The following is a 17,343-nucleotide window of genomic DNA, read 5'->3' on the forward strand; positions in this document are numbered from 1 at the left end:
TGACAGGGAGAGTTACAAATTAGTTGTAATCACTCCAGATATCACAGTAGCTGAGTCATGTAGCAGGGTCCACATGTAGTCACATGTATATATACATTTTCCCATATGTCTTGTAGATTTTTTCCTCTTTTTTGGTGACTGCTACTGAGCATACTTGAAGTAAGGAAGAAGCAGAAGCAGGAGACATCTCTTTTGTTTGCTGTTGTGTGCACGTGAAATGATGCAAATGGGGAAACTTCTGCTCTCAAACTATCTGCTGAAAATGAAAACTAACAGAAAATCACAACCATTAAAGCAAAGATTTATTTTCCCAGCTGCTCTATTTGGGGTAACTTAAATTAGGTTTCTTGAGAAAGAAGCAGTTTACAATTAATACTCTCAGGAGCAAGCAGACTGTCAGTGCGTGTTTGGCAAGTTAATTCTCTCCATGCTTCTCCTGTACCCAGCAAGTTCTAATTTAATACAGCACCTCTTTGCTCAGTGAAACAAATGTTTTTAAGTGATTTGCTAAACAGTGAGTAAGTGCAGAAGTATTTTTGTTTCAATTTTGGCTGCTAGTAGGAACTGCTGGACTGTAAAAAGTTCTATTGTGTTGGACTCTGTGAGTGAAACTATGTTTTCCAATGCAAGAACCTCCTGCTGTTGGAAGAAAAAAAAAGAAAAAGAAAGAAAGGAAAGAAGAAAGGAAGAAAGGAAGAAACTTGCTGCAACCTCACTGAAAAAGGTTAGAGCTGGGAAGGTGGTAAATTCCCAAAGTATGCAGCAACAGCAACAACTGGTGTTAGAGTTTGAAAAGGCGGACATTCAAACAGGCCAGAAGGACATGAAAGAGTTCTGGAGACTCTTCTGTTCTTTACAACACTCCTGTAGACTTAACATGTAGCAATGTTCACTTCTCTTGGTGAAAGTAATTTCATGATTCAGGAGATCTGAAGGTTGTGAAAGATTTTTCTGCACCAATGGGCATTACATAAATCCATTGCTAAGGAAATGAAAAAAATTAGTGTTTGTTATTGTGTCTAGATGTGTCAGCCATCTCATGTCTGAGAACAGCTATTAAAAAGTGCTGCATGCATATGCATGGTGCAGCTAAGCATTTCTACTGAGAATTAATCTGTGGAGTTAAAGCAAGTCAAAAAGTATGAGGAGCTGCCTGTGTAGTGTAGTGATCTCCTGAGCTGTAGAGTTTCAGCTTTCAGAAACAGGGACCTTGGCAAAAGGAATTCCTAGGTTATGTTCAGACCCTGAAGACAGAGCCTGGAGCAACAAAGCGGTTGGATCTATGTGGCAGGTATGCATAGTTGATGAGCATGTGTAAAGCACCTAGACTCTTGACAAAGGTGGTTACTTCTTGCATTCAGAGGAGACTCAACTTTTTTTTCCAGTGAACTTGTGTCCTCATGTCACATCGACCATTCTTGACTCTGAGCTGTTTGTTATTATTCAGCTGGAGTGGTTGCTTTGGATGACAACTTTTCAACCTTCACTTGGGGGTGAATGTGTTGCCCTAAAGAGTTCTCATCTTCTCTTGTCTGTGAATTAATAGAGGGATTTAAAATGATGATTGAACTTGTGTAACATGGAAATGCAGAGGATTTCTAGTAAGATTCTGGATGAATATTTGCTTACACTTTTGCTCTTTCTGAGCATTGGCTAGTCTCAGCTCTCAATTTCACTTGAACAAATATACATCAAAGTATATTGTCTTTTCTAAATTTGAAGGGAAACAGGAGGAAGAGGTGGGCTATTTTTCTTATCACAGCCTTGCCTACCTGCTGTTCCTCCCTTGTATTTCTGAGGAGTTTTCAGCATGAAATAATTGTACATACACTGTGCACATATGCTGTGCTACAGTTTCACTGTTTTCCATGAATTTTAAGGGAATTATAATTGATCAAATTGTATTAAGAGTCATTTCAAAACAAGATCTATTTCAGAAGATATTAAAATCCACATCTATTTCAGAACGGTAGTTACATAATCATACAGGGAAAATAGTGCTGTACTTAGTCATCAGAGCCTTACCAGCTGAGCATAAAATTATTCAATTAGTCATTTTGAGGATTGCAAAGAAAATACTTAGAAAAAATGTTCTATTCCTCCTTAGAGCTGAAAGTGCTGTCCTCTCTTTTGAAACAAGTATAGATCTAAGACTCAGCCATCAAACAATCCAAGCAACAGCATAACAGTCAGATTTGGATCAAGTAGATGCTAAATACTATACAGTTTATTTGCTCCATTTCAGGGTAGTTTTACAGGGGACAGTCTCATTTTACAATGTATTTCCCATGTAAATAGATGCACAGTTTTCTGTGTAATACCAGCTGTCAATGTAACTCTGTACTTGAACAGTATTCTGAGAGAACAATTATACTTACTGACCTATTCTGAACATAATATCAAGTTGTTGTTATTTTTAATTTTTATTTTTAATTTCTTTGCTATTAAATGTCACTTTGTACTGTGTCTACAATAAAATGTTCATATGAAATTGTTGAGGACAGAAATAGTTGGAGGAATTCTACAGTGTTTTTCTAACAAATTCCTTTTCCCTTTTCTCTTGTTGACTATTATCAGCAATTGAAAGTTTGTTCTCCCAGAAGGAGGCTATGACAACTAAGAAATATTTCAAATAGTCTGTCTCTAGCTTACTATTATCTGCCTTTTAAGCGATGGTGTTTTTCTTGCTCTCTTTTCCTCAAATTTTGCAGTTTAAAACAATATCAACAGATACACAGGATGCAGCTCAGAATATGTTATCGTGTCCTGTCAGGCAGCAGGAGGATAAGAACTCCATATTTTGATTATATGACTAACTGGATCGTTCTGCATTTGTCTAGTAACAGGTATTTATGTACTATGTTCATTTTATTGGTAGAATATATGTGATGTGTCCAGAGTACGTGGCAGTTGAGCAGGGTCTTGGTAATCTGAATTTTTAGGTAAGAGAGTAGTCATCTTATTGCATATGCATTCTTACAAATCCTATCCCTGTGTTCAGCTTCCAGAAGGGCTTAAGGTCACTCTCAAATCCTTCTGAAGGTACCTATCCACACCAACAGGAATCTAAACACTTTTTATGTTTTTGTTCATTTTGCACATTTCCATTTTTGTTCCAGTGGACATGGAGCTTCCAGTTTAGGAAGTGCTATAAACTTCAGTGGGATAAGCTGAGCTTTGAAGTTACATGTTACCAGGGAATTGCATTTAAGAGTCTGAAATCTGCATGAAATCTGGCTATGTTAATTTCATTGCTTACTGCATCATCTCAGAATTTAAATGAAGTGATTTAAAAATTATGCAAAATTACATGATTGGAACATGCTTTCTCAACTATATACCTTAGATTAATAAATAGTTAAAAATCAGGTGTGCTAGGCAAGAATCACAATGCAGAAAGTGATATTCAAAAGAAAGAGAAATATTACAGGGCTATCTGTGGAAATATTACAGGGTTATCTATGGAATAAAAGAAAGGTAATTTAACTGTAACACCAACAAGCATTTATGTTTTTGTTTATATAAAAAACTAAAATTGGTTGTTATATAAAAACTCAGAGTTCTATAAATTCATCAACACCTTTGTATGACTGTGGTTTATGTAGTGTATTTTCATTTTGAGAGTCTATATTTGTGAGTTCAGTGTACCCCTTAAAAGCAATCTATTTGAAATGTGCAAGTAGTTATCTGAAACAACTGCATGAATTTTATTTATATATACTTCTTTTCCTGCTGTTTTATAGCACTATTTTTGAGGTCAGACCTTGTAAAGCAATGTATAATGTTTCTGTTTGTTTGTTTGTTTTGTAATAAGATTAGTCAATTTATAGTCAGTATTATTTATTTGTATTTATTCATATTTAGAAGAGATGGATGTAAAAAATACACTCCTTATTGCTGGCTTCTGTGCAGTGTTGTCTCCTGGTACCCCCACATCTTTTTCCAAAAAGCTGTTTTTTAATGTGTTGTCCAGAAATATCTTAGAGTTCTTTTCAATTTTAACATTGTTTCTGTAAACTAGCACACAGTGTTACTTTTATCTGCTTAGAAAATATTATCTCTGCTCACATTATGAGTTGACATTTTGAGAGGATTAGTTACATTCATACTTAACATGGAATATACATTCTTAGCCTGAAGTGCAAAATTTACTTATCTGGAACTATGGTTTTGATTGGCATGTCCATAATTAAACATTAAAAATGTTTCACTAGCAGATCTATATCAACAGTTGATATGGTCAGCAAGATAAGAAAAAGTCATGTCATACCAATTCAATTTTCCTTTGAGGAGACCTAGCAAAGCGGCATATACAGAGCTCCTAGGTAATCTAATCATATCCCTGGTTTTACAATGTTCCAAGCAATGGAGCATGAAAGATACTGATGCAAAATCTTAAGATAGAAAACAAAGAGAATAGGAGCTATTCTAAGTTGGTATGGGTTGTTTTCTTTGAAATAACTTCTGTTTCTAAAAAATTAATAATTTGAGAGCACAGCAGCCCAGCATGCTAGGAGCTAATTTAACAGATGACAGCAGCTCTGTTTCTGACATGCTGGTTTGCAAGATATGAAAACTGCGGTTAGTCTGATTTTGCAACTGATGACATACATTGAGTAAGGCAAGACAGTTTTCTCTCTTATTTTACAAAAGTAAAAATGATGGAAGAAAGAGTGACAGCTCTTTCCTGATCCTATGCTCAAAAATATTAAAGTTCTTGGCACTCTGCTCTAGTGAGACTGTAATCATAAGATGTAGTATATTATTAGTGGTAGTAATCATTAAATATGTACAAAACAACAAATAATACAAATAGGGCATTTCAAACTGTTTCAGTCCACTGCAAGATAATAGCTAGGAAAATACTGTGTTTGAACTGACAGTGAAGTGAAAGACAGGGCCAGTGACAGATGAGTTGATAATCATAGAAGACTGTAAGTTAACTCAAGAAGTCACTGAGTCCAATTCTATCCTTCAAGTCAGGATCAAATCCATACACCCCTTTTTTTTTTTTTTTGTAATCTATTTTGTTCTTAAAAATTGCCAGTAAAAGAGATTCAAGAACTCCATGGTTGACTTTTACTTCTAGAATTCATATCACCTAACATGAATGCTCCTTCATACAGTTTGGTTTTATTTCTTCTTGTCCTATCTTGAGTGTACATAGAGAAAACACGCTTTATTTAAGGAAGATTTTATGATGTATTAAGGACACTTAGAATCTCTCCCCAGTTTTCAAATAAATCTCCTTTTATAGCTCACATATCTGCTTTTGTAGATCTGCTATTTGGTGGCTAAGTGCTTGTATTTGCACATCAGATTATTCTTGCCTATTAACAATTTTCTCTTCCTCTTAGCAAATTACATCCTACATAATTCAGGGTATTGCTTCAATTAGTCAAGAACGTTTTTTAAATCACATCCTTCCTGGCAACACTGAAAGCACTTTACACACCTTTCCCCTTCTATATTCATATTGCCTTCAAATTCAAGGAAGGTCCTTTATTATCTAACTCATTAATGGAAGTACTGAATCTAGGATAGACAGTTGGCTGATTTCATTCAACACAGCTTTTATGTTTTATCTTTACTGTGAAACTTTGCCTAATGTCTTTCATATTGAGGTGTGTTTTTTTTTTTTTTTTTTCCTAGATATAAACTCATTTTAAAACTTCTTACTCTATAGCGATTTAATCAACATAGTTCTACAGTAAAGTTTTGGTTCCATTTTGTAAGATAAGATTCATCAGTAACTGGTTTCTTTTTGCAGAATGAAGACTATGGGAATAGAAGACAAGTTTTTACACTTTTTTGTATGTACTAACCATGTACTTTCACATTATTTAGGTACAGTAATCAAGTCCTTTAGAACCTTCAGGAATAAGTGCCTGTATTTCTAAACAATGATTGGAGTTTAAATAAATGTATTTCAGTTTCACTTATCTCAGAGAAAATGTTCAAATACTGTGCACTGAAGGGAAAAGTGTTTATGATATTTCTAAGTAAACTTCTGAAGCATGGACTTAGTGAACCACAGATGTCCTACTTCTAGGTATATATAATATTGAGATACTATAGACACAGGAAGCTCAAAGTGCAACTCATTCTCTAAGAAGAGATGTAGAACAATATAGAGATCTTGTTAGAAATCTGCTCCCTATATATTTTTAAAAGGCAATCAAGCAGCAATAAATTGAACTTTTTAAAATTTGCCTTTAAAAAATTATAAAGAAAGAAAGAATAAAAATAATAAAAAAATAAATTAAAAAAATAAATTGCCTTTAAAAATAATAAAAATATATGCAAGGGACTTATAAATAAAGATGATACAAAAAATCTAGGAGAATGACTTATCTCTTTTATTATCTTTCTTTTGTTTTCTTTTTTGTCATTTTTAGCTTAGTAGAGATAAAGTTACTGTTGAATTCCTGTCTCCACAACTCTTGGTCCATTTAACTTTCAGCCATCATAATATCTGGAGTCCACCTGAGGATCTTTTAGGAATTTCATAGAAGGAAAGAGCCTCATGATATCTCTGAAGTTAAATGAATGCTTGACTGTACATTGTCTTTTTGGACCCTTTTTCTGGCCTGTGCCCATTCTTTAAAGTCTTCTGATTTGTTTTGAGATGTTTCAGAAGGAAAACAGAAGAAAGATGGAGGATAAAGGCAGTGATGTGGAGGCTCATCAGCTGAAAAAGGGCTATTCTAGAAGGGTAACTAATGAGTATAATTAACACAATAAATTATTTTGCTAGATAGATAACTGTCTCTCACCATGAATTTGTAAACAGTGCAAGAGCTAATGTATGTCAATCTACTTATGAAAAGTTTTTATGACTTTAGTATAACTACTTTGAAATGTAATATGCTGTATACAAGACTATGCACTTGTTCCATATTTTTGTTATTCTATGTTGTCAATTCAGATAAAAATAATCCCCAAAATCTGAAGCAAAGCAGAACTTCTTAGTATTATGCATGCAATAGGCTTCCATACTACTTTTTACATGATTTGGTGGTTTTCTGATGGACATCAGTGCAGTGACTGACAACTGATATACTATTTACATGTTTAATACAAGGAAAAACATCTCTGTTCAACCAGAAGCCCATATAACATGCCTGAAAACCATTCCTACAAAATCTAATCCTCTTCACTGTAGAATACAATTGTTACCTTTTAATCTTGTTTGCTCCAAACACAATATTTTTGTTATCCTTCTTCATAAAATTGAGTTGGCTAGCAGTTCTCTAGCAGGAAAGAAAGGAAAAGGATAACTGAGCTTGTCAGAGACTGTCAGCTGTAAATATTGCTTCCTTCATTTATTTTTCCCCAATATTGTTTATTCTTTAATAATGTTTTTATGTGGCACCAGAAAAGATGTAGATCTTCCCTCTTACCCTTAATTTTATTTTTATGGTAAATACCAGGGAAATTCAAAGAGTAAGCTACCGCTTACCTTATGAATTGATAATTCAATTTTATCCTAGTCTTAATTTCAGGATTTGAAGTTAATTAGTGTTAGATATTCTATTATATAATAAGGAAGAGGACAAGAATTATTAATTTTGAAGCTATGTTCATTTGTCTGTAGCAGCTATGCACAAAATCTATTAGAAAAATAATACCTGAAGTCCTAAAATCCACATGGAAAGAGTTATACTTAAAATGCTATTCATCATCCTCTAGCTTCTCATGGATTCTCTTTCCTCTTTGCTTGCTTTTTACTATATAATACTTTCTCAGTTCCGTACAGACTTTCTGAGACCACTGCGTTTACATCAAATTACTTTCTATTTTTGGTAGAATGATAGAGCAACTTGAAAAATGGAGTCTGTTCTGCAGACATTTTCTTAACTTCTTTCTGTTTGATTTTGATTTATTATATGTAGTTACTTTTTAAAATTTCTTCCCTTTAATCTGAAGTAGATGTATCATAGGTATATAGTCTGGTAGATTGTATGCTGTCACTGAGAAACTGAAATAATGCCAAAGAAAGCATTTGAATGGAACCCTATATGTTATGCATAGTACAGATAAAGTGTGTTACCTTATGTAGTCTGGAACAAGTTCAAGACAAAAGGAAGCAAAATGTTGATTTAAAAAGTCAATAGGGTAACAAACATGACAGAGGAGAATGAAAATGTAAATCGACAAAGCCACTTGGAATGGAAAAATACAAATCTTCTGTTATTTTATATTCATTTGGCAGCTTCTGCTGTAGTGATATGACTTCTCTGTATTGATATGCTCTTGGCATTAACTGTGTAAGCCACTGTAGGACTGAAGTTATACAATGCATGAAATAAGGTGATTTGTATTGGAAAGGATTGGAAAATAAGAATTAATGAGGTTTTGTTGTGTGTTCTGATTTCTTTGCTAATGGAGCAGAATAGCAGTAGCAGCAACACTACACAACAGCAGATACTCATTTGCTTATTTCTGTTTTTTTTTTTTTTTGGTAACACTTTGAGAATACGATGCTGTAATGATTCATAATATAGCTGGTAATTGGGTTGAAATTGAGATCACAGAATCACAGAGTTAATAAGGTTGTAAAAGGCTTTTGAGATCATCTAGTCCAACTGTCTCCCAACTACCAATATTGCCCACTAAACTGTGGGCAGAAACCAGAAATACCGCATCTACAGGTTTATTGAACACCTTCAGGGATGGTGACTCCACCACTTCTGTGGGCAGCCTGTACCAGTGCCTGACCAATTTTCTGGAGAATTTTTCCCTAAAATTCAGCCTGAACCTCGCCTGGAACAAATTGAGGTCATGCCCTCTAGTCCAGAATCCAGAAGAAGAGATCAGCCCCTTCTTGCCACAGCGCCGTTTCAGGTAGTTGTGTAGGGAGTGATTAAGGCCTCCCCTGAGACTCCTCCAGCCTAAACAATCCCAGTTCCCTCAGCTTCTCCCCATAAGACTCATGCTCCAGAACTCTCACAGACTACATAGCCCTTCTCTGGGTGTGCTCCTTGGCCTCAATGTCTTTCTTGTAGAAAGGGGCCCAAGACTGAACTCAGTACTTTAGATGTGGCCTCACCAGGGCTGAGTATAGGGAAATGATCACCTCCCTGCTCCTGCTGGTGGAACTATTTCTAATATAAGCCAGGATGCCATTGGCCTTCTTGTCTACCTGGGCACACTGTTAGCTCATGTTCAGTCAAGCACTAACCAACACTGCCAGATCCTTTTCCTCTTTACAGCCTTCCGTGACAAAAGTACAGGACCAAGCACGTGGTCTTGTTGATGGGGTAAAAATTTGGTTTGCTAAGTTTCTTCAGTCTGAAATGAAGTTAAGCAAATGGCATGTGATATTTCAACATGCAGTCAGAACTTTTTTTTTTAAAAAATGTACGGATTTGTTTCTGATAAAGCCTACTGTTCCGTGTTAAGAATAAATCATTTCTAAGTATGTTCTAAAGAATACATATAACTTTAAATACCTGACTATGAACGAAAACAGATTGTGTTTAATTTGCTGTTGATTTTTGTGTTTTAATAAACATTCTAGTAAAATTACAAATCTAACAAAATCAAGGACATTCTCAGCAGGGGCTAAAATGGAAAGTGAACACTTTGAATTAATTTTTTGTTTCATTTCCATGCAGGATAAATCCTTCTTTCAAAATAAACCCAAAATTACTATGGAACAAGTAAAGGAATTATTATTAAGAGGCTCTGCTTAGTTATTAAACTTTTTCTGTGTTAGCAAGTTAGACTAGCCTCCCTTTGCTTAATAAGCTCTTTTTTCTCTAAATGAAAAGTCAGCAATAGCTGGTTTATTGTCATGATTTTTTATAATGCCTTCTCGCAAAATTTTGCTTTGTTATCATTTATATGACTTTGTTATATTTCTCATATATCATATCTTTCTAAGCTTATCTATTAACACTGTTCCTCTATTTTTTGTAACCATAACAAGAAAAATATTCATTTGGTATTTCGTATAATAACATTTTGAATACACAGCTGTACATGTATTGAAACAGAATTCCAGTATACATTACAGTGGTCATTGCTTAGATAGACACTTCAGGAAAGAAAAGATTGCCATTGCTAATAATATATCCTGGGAAGAATCCATTAAGATTCTAGTTCCCTAAGATTTCTAATAAAATGTTGCTCTACATCGCTCCTTTTGAGAAGCAAAGAGTTTTGAAACTGTAGTAGTAAAAGATCATCCCTATTAAATGTGGTTCAGAAATTAGTAATGTTTACTTTGATATATCCCTGTTTTTCTACAATTCAAAATATGAGACTTGATTTCTCTCATAAATGCAGCCACTATCTTAGCTGAGTGATTATGAAACATGCTGGTTAGAAAACTCAAGGCCTATTTAGTTCCCTGTACTAGTAAAACTGTAAAGCTGGAAATGTCAAGTTTTAGGAGTGTTGAAGAGCCAGGAGCTTGTGGAGGCAACATTGCTAACCGTTTGGGGTGTGGTGGTAGACAGGGAAAAGAGGAAAGTTGGTGGTTTAAAACAATAAGCAAGTAACCAAAAATACTCTTTCTCCGCACCAGGACTTTCAAATCAAAATGTAGAATGAAATCCACATAGAACTTAAAAAAAAAAAGGTATCTGATTTTGTGCTTAAAGTAAAGAAATTTCAGGGTTTTCAGCATGGAGCTTGTAGGTCTAATTATCTGCCATGAACATTTATGGCATGTGGTACATGTGATCTTCACAAAATTCTGATGCTTCTGCCAGTGTGTTTAGAGAAAAGGAGCTCAAGAAAGCAAACGTTTTCAACAAGTCAGATAACATCACAGTACAGCTTTACCTCTAAGCTGCAAGTAAGAGGGAGAGATTATTTGAAGCGGAAAGCATTGAGCTGAAGCAGATCATGTAAAGAATGTTTGTACCAGTCAACAGATTTGTGTTTTCTTAGAGAGCGTGCCCTACAGCAGAGTTTAACTGATAATCAGGCAACTGCAGTGGGCAGATCTGATTGTTAGGTGTTTATATGTATACCTCTGGTGTTACCAATAACTGCATGCTGATTTCCTCTTGAGTGCCATGACCCTTTGTATCAGCAGCCTGAGGAGAAGCAGGAGAGAGGTTCTGGACTCAGAGTTTAAGTGGTTAGTGAGGAGATGCATTCTGGGTGTAGTTCCCCCCTCAAAAGTTATATAAGAAAGAAGGATTTCATTTTCTAAGAAGCTTCCTAACTTTTTTAAATTAAAATCATCATCATCTAAATAAGTGATGCAGCAGTAAAACAACAGTTATGAAGGCTGGAAAATATATGAGAACAGGTGAAAATGCTGTTCAAAATTACTCCCATTCTACAGATAAATGAAGGGAAGCGAAAAGTCCTCTTCAGTCTACTTATAAACTATTTGAAACAGTGAAGAATATTTAGGTGACAAAGTTCTCAGATAATACAAAATGATGTCACATAATGAGTACAATCTCTAACTTCTGAGTTATTTTACTATCCTGATATCTTAGTGGCTGAACAAAAACTGGCAGTTGAAATAGATAAAGAATAGATAAAGAAAGACAAGGACAACCCTAGTTACTGCACAATTGAAAAAAAATATGTATTAATCTTCTCTAACCTCTCAACAAAGAGATCTTAGTGCCATTAAAACACCAGCTACGCTTTCAGAGGTCACAAAAGTGCACGTAGGAATATTCAGGAATGGATGAAAGAAACGGGAAAAACAAGAAATACTGCTGTTTGTCAGTTTACATGTATTTGTGATGCTCTTAAATCTTTAATATTACAATAAGTTGTGATCCTTTCATCTCAAAGGGATAATAATCTGGAAAAACATAAGAAAGGATATGAAATTTAACAGAGTTATAGAACAGGTGTAAGTAAATAAAGATACCTAGTACAGCTAATCTCAGATAAACATATGAGGAAGCATATTTAATTAACGATATTCAAAATCATGAAAGATGTTGGGGAATGATTATCCATGATGTATTACAAAAATAAGAAGTGAATAATATCAAATGAAATGATGAAAGGTTTTAAAAGGAACAAAAGGAAGTGCAGCTTCAAACCATGTTTAATTAAGCTGTGGAATTCCTTGCCAAAGGATGCAGTGGATGCCAAAGTAGAAATTGGTTTATAAGCAGTTAGGGAAATTCATGGAAGAAAAGACCTTCAGTACTTATTAAACACAAAGATGAGGATAAAACCACTTACTAAAGAAGTATCTAAACCACAAGATTATATTTAACAGCATCAGGGAAACACCTGAACTTAAATGGGTTTTGGCCTGTATTTTTTTTCATGCTATCACTTGCTCCCTAGCTTCAATACTGCAGGCTTAACGTGAAGCTGAATTTTCTTCAGTGATATCCATTACTATCATGGTTTTGTGTATATAAATCTTGTCACCATCAGCCATTTCCTCTTCATCTTCAAGCTTAAAGATCTATGAGTTTTCTGTTTTGTTTTTTTGTTTTGTTTTGTTTTTAATTGTAAACTGTTCCACATCTCTGATAATTTCCGTTGTCCTCTAAAATTTTAATTATGTCTTTAAGACAGAGATTGGAACTGCATGCAGCACTAGAGAGAAGTGTGCACTGAGGAAGCTTGCTGCATTCCATTTTCCATATCCTTTCTGATGATGTCCAGCACTTTCTTGACCTTTTTTAGCTGCTGTTACACTTCTGTTGACTGAAGAATTCTAGATACCTGTCAGTAATTACCATAGGATGTAGAGCAATATTTGAAACTTCAGCATTCAGTATCACACAGGCGTGGCTTTGAACATTTTAGTCTTCGTATTACTTACTACTTATCTATCATGAAGCTTATCTGCCAATTTTATGCTCCCACAGCCAAATCCAGAGCGGAGTCTTGTTTTGTCTGTTCTAAAGCTACTTTTGGTTTAGCATTTGTACCCATTTGTATGTCTACATTTTATTCTGATGAGACTTTGTTGTAGTCATGGAAATTTTTCACTTTTATAAACTGATGTAATTTTCATCATCCTGTATCTGATTCAGTGTTTCCTGATCTCTAGACTGAAGCTTGTTTCAGTCCAATTTACAATCCTAGTAGTCTGCTTTTATCATATATGATGTGGGATTTTCACTCATAGGGATTCTATTGTGCTCCTCTTTCCCTACAAAGGTTGTGTGATGTTGACATTGATAAGATCCTTCGCTTATTGTACTACATTTCTCACACTTTCTCTGTGTCCAATTTTATTCCATTTATTTATAAGAATTGTCATTCTTATACATTTGTTTTCCAGAAAACACGATAGTTGACTGGCTCAATGTCCAGCTCTCTAAGATGCCATAGAGAGGTAGGTTTGATAGTTGATGCCAATCATTATTCTTCCTGTCATGCATTTTAGACTTCAGTTATTGACCTCAAAGTACATACCTGTTCTGCTTTTGCCCTGTTTCTTAATATTTCACATGCCAACGTTCATGTTTTCTAAGTTATGATTCATCTTTATTATGGTTATGGATTTTGTTTTCCCGTTGACCTTTTCAGTGATGTTCAGTGATGCTAGCCATGTGTACTTAACTTGGTAGGTCACATCTGACTATTCCAGGTTATTCCAGGCCTGTTGTCTTTTCCCAGTTTTCAAGTTTGAATATTCCTCTGAGCTTTACAGTCTTCACTGGGGACTCCAGTCCCACTGTGAGTAAACTATAGTCTATCCTTCCTAGACAATGTGAATGTACCTTGTTTAAAGAGTGTGATGTCAGAGCATTAATACAAGTTCAACTTCTATGTACTTGCTGTATGGCTCCTCTTGCATGAAGTTAGTAATTGTGGCCTCCTTTTGACTGTATGCTAATAATGAGTGCAAGCAATATATGGACCATGTCACCGATGATTTTTCATTCTGCCACAGCTACTACAGCTTCCTCCCTTCCTAGTTGTTCTCCCATTTTCCTTTCATACTTGTATTGTAACATAGAGTAGTTATTTGATTTTGGTTTCATTCAGTGTTCCTGTAGAGGTGTATTTATTTTTCTCCAGGAGAGTTTAGACTGTTGCTTTTACAGAGTTATATGCCATTGTGAGCATACTTCTAAGGCAAAATGAAAGTTCAGTATGAAGTAAATTTACAAGAAAGTACATTAGAGCAAAATCATAGTAAAAAAATTACAGCCTGGAACCAACTAATTTAGGGGCTTGTTGTGGGGTAAAAAAAAATATATATATATATATGTCTACACAACACTTTGTCAAGATATTTCATTCTTTTTGCATCCTCTAAAGTGCAGTGTCAATGTCTGTATGTGAGTATCTATATTCATACACACCAGCTTTCTTTGTCTTTGAAGTGGGTCACTGTTTTCCCAGCCCTCCACATTTACCTTTTAACATTTGCACATGTGTCATGAATGGAAGAGTATACTTTATTCACTATTTTAATGAAGCCATCTATTGCACATTTGCAAGTAAGAGCAATAATCGTAGCACCAAAACTGATTAACTTCTATGAAATCACCTCCTCCTGAGTCATATTGTTATTTGTATCCTAGAGGGCTGATATTAATTAATATTCAGGTTGTCCTCTTAGGACGGTACTCTCTTAATTGCTAATTATGTCCCATACTTCATGGCCTAAAGTGTAACCTCCAACAGTTTTTCTGCTTGGTTCTCTAACCTAGATTGAAATACAAATTTTCCACTTTACACAAGAGCAGTATTAATCTGTTATTCCTTCTTGGGTTGGCCACTTCTACCTGATGCGCTGTAGTGGGTTATTTTTGACAAATTCTTTTATTGCTCTGGGGAAGAACTTCGCTGGGTCTGGCAGTGAAATCTGGAGAGTAGCCCAATCTCATTTGTTTGATTGAAACTGTAAATCTCTGTGAGCAAAAAAAAACATGTTTTACCAAGGAATAGGTGGAGGATTAATTTTTGGAATCTTTCAATGGAACATGCTTTTCAGAGAACTGGCTTGACAAACAAACAAGAACTAAATCTCAGGGAGGAGCTGAAATGATGTTTGGGAAATCAAACATAATACAGTCATGCATCATCTATGGTTGCTATGGGAACCAGCTTTGGGATCCTGTCAGTGGGTTTCTTTGAAATCATCAAAGAAGACACCACTGGTGTCTGTCAGTTAATTCACCTACTGCTGCAAAGGTCAATTTCTTGCTCCTTTTCTCAGGAGTAGTCAATATATTAGTTTTGTAAGATAAAGAGAATATCAGAAAATCATCACTCCTGTAAGGTGGCTGTCATGCCATCTCTCCCAGCTAGCAGCACCTACGCTTCCATCAAAGCAGCAGTGGATGAACAGTGGGTACTGTAAGAAGCTTCCAGTTCTGATAGTGTTCAGGTCATGTGCCTGACAGTGTAAAACTTCATGGGTATATTGCAATATAAAATATTAATATGGCCTCAAATTATGCATGTCACTGCTGATTTCTTCAGTCCAATCTGTCTTTTTCTGATAGCTGCACTGCAAGACCTCCAGTATATAAAATTTGTAGTAAAAAAAATAGAATTACTTTAGAATATTGCTTTTGTTGTTGTTGATGCTCTTGTTCACTAAGATTATCTGCCCACTTGCTGCAGCATAGTAATCCTCTCTGCTGTGGTCCCTATTTCTGTTACTCACTCAGCTTTCCAGGTTTTACTAACTGGCTCATCAAGCACTGCTTTTGTCAACTTTTCTTTCCGTTCTAACTACTTCATAGCTCTTCCTCCCTGTTCACAGCTTTTCTTTTCCAGTAATCTTTTGTTTTCCTTGTTCCTCTCCTTTATTTCCTTTTAAGATATTTAATACTTGGTGGAGATTACAGGTGAGAATGAAGAATAGACTGGGAAGAGGAAAAAGAGAAAGTGGGAAAAAAAGTCTATGTAACTTTTCAGTCTAGTAACTGGACTGAAGAGAGCTTTATAAGAGGTTTGAATTGACTGAATTTGAAGTCATCTACATCTGCAGGTTGATTTTGAGACCAGGGCAGTGTGGTAAAAACCAAAGTGTTTTGGTACAAGGCCTATTGATCAGGAAAAGAATGCCTTTAAACTGACTATATACTCTCTCTGGAGAGAACATGCAGGTATACCTTCAGTTATAATGGAGCAGTCAATATTTTATGAATCTCTTAGATAACCTGGAAACTTAGGATGACTTTCTAGCCTGCTTGTAAGGATGGTGTGTTCCTATGGGAAGCTTCCCCTCCTGGTGTGAATATTTTAATTACTACATAAATATTTTAATTAGTAGTGCTGATATGCAATTGAGACATCTAGCCATCTCCTCATCTTTTTTCTTATGTTGTGTGATGGTGCTTCACGTGATCTGGAAGAAATGAAATCAGCTTTTCTCAAGCAGAGGAGGAGTTAGCCCTGCTTTTCCATTTCCGTACGTGAGTTCAAACATCTGATCTATTAGATAAAGGTCCCTGCCTCTGCTCTTCTGGCAATTATTTGAAGCTAGTCCTTAAAAAATGTTGTACTGAGTATGAAAGATTTGCACTGAAGTTTCTGAAATCACTTTCTTGAGATGTAGAAAGAAGCACACACATATGAAAAAGAAAAAAAAAACACAGAAGCATCAATTGCACGTTGCCCACCCAATTCAAATTTCATTCTTCCATCACTCCCATTTATTTTTACTATCTGTTCTTGGGAATACAGGAATGGGAACTGAGATTTGTTTCTACTTGTTTTTAGCCACCTTTTCAGCACTTTGATCTTATAATAGTACTTGATGCAAAGACAGTTATCTATAAGGAAAACCATTCTCTGTTATTCAGGGTTTCCTTTCTTTGATTCCTCTTTTTCTCTTCTCCTGAAAGGAAAGACTGGGAGAGGATGTATGAGTGCTCAGGACTTCAGTAGTTTGGATTCTAGATGGTGCCCTAAATATACCTTGATGTCAGTTTTCAGGTGATATTACCTGAACTGTTAATATTGCATGGGATGAGTGGTATTGACATACAAAATAATTTCTTCAAGGAGCAGAAATCAATTTTAATGGACTCTTTAGAGTTAGGTGCTGCTTAGTATGGCTCTGGGATGAATGCCATCATAGACAGAGCCCACACATAACTAAAGCAACTCACCTGCACCAACAGGGATTGCTGTATAGATTGATGTCATTATGATGCAGAGTTGAGGCTTTTAGAGAATAAAAGATTTCTCTGTTGGCAGAGGGTGGTTTGGCATAACAAGAAATGAAAGGGGTGTTTATCTTTTAAGAAAAAAGAACACAGCAAAACCTTTTCTCTTTCTAGTCAGTGCCTTAGAGGAGTTACATGTCCATTAGGGTACTAGAGCTGAACATGAGTTTTCTGTAGTGATTTTCTGCTAGAAATTGCAGTGTCTGCAAAAGTAAAATTCTCCTTAGGGAAATACAAAATATGATGATGGGATGCA

The sequence above is a fragment of the Phasianus colchicus genome, chromosome 1 (assembly GCF_987193195.1).
Source record: "Phasianus colchicus chromosome 1, bPhaCol1.hap1.1, whole genome shotgun sequence".
NCBI lineage: Eukaryota > Metazoa > Chordata > Aves > Galliformes > Phasianidae > Phasianus > Phasianus colchicus.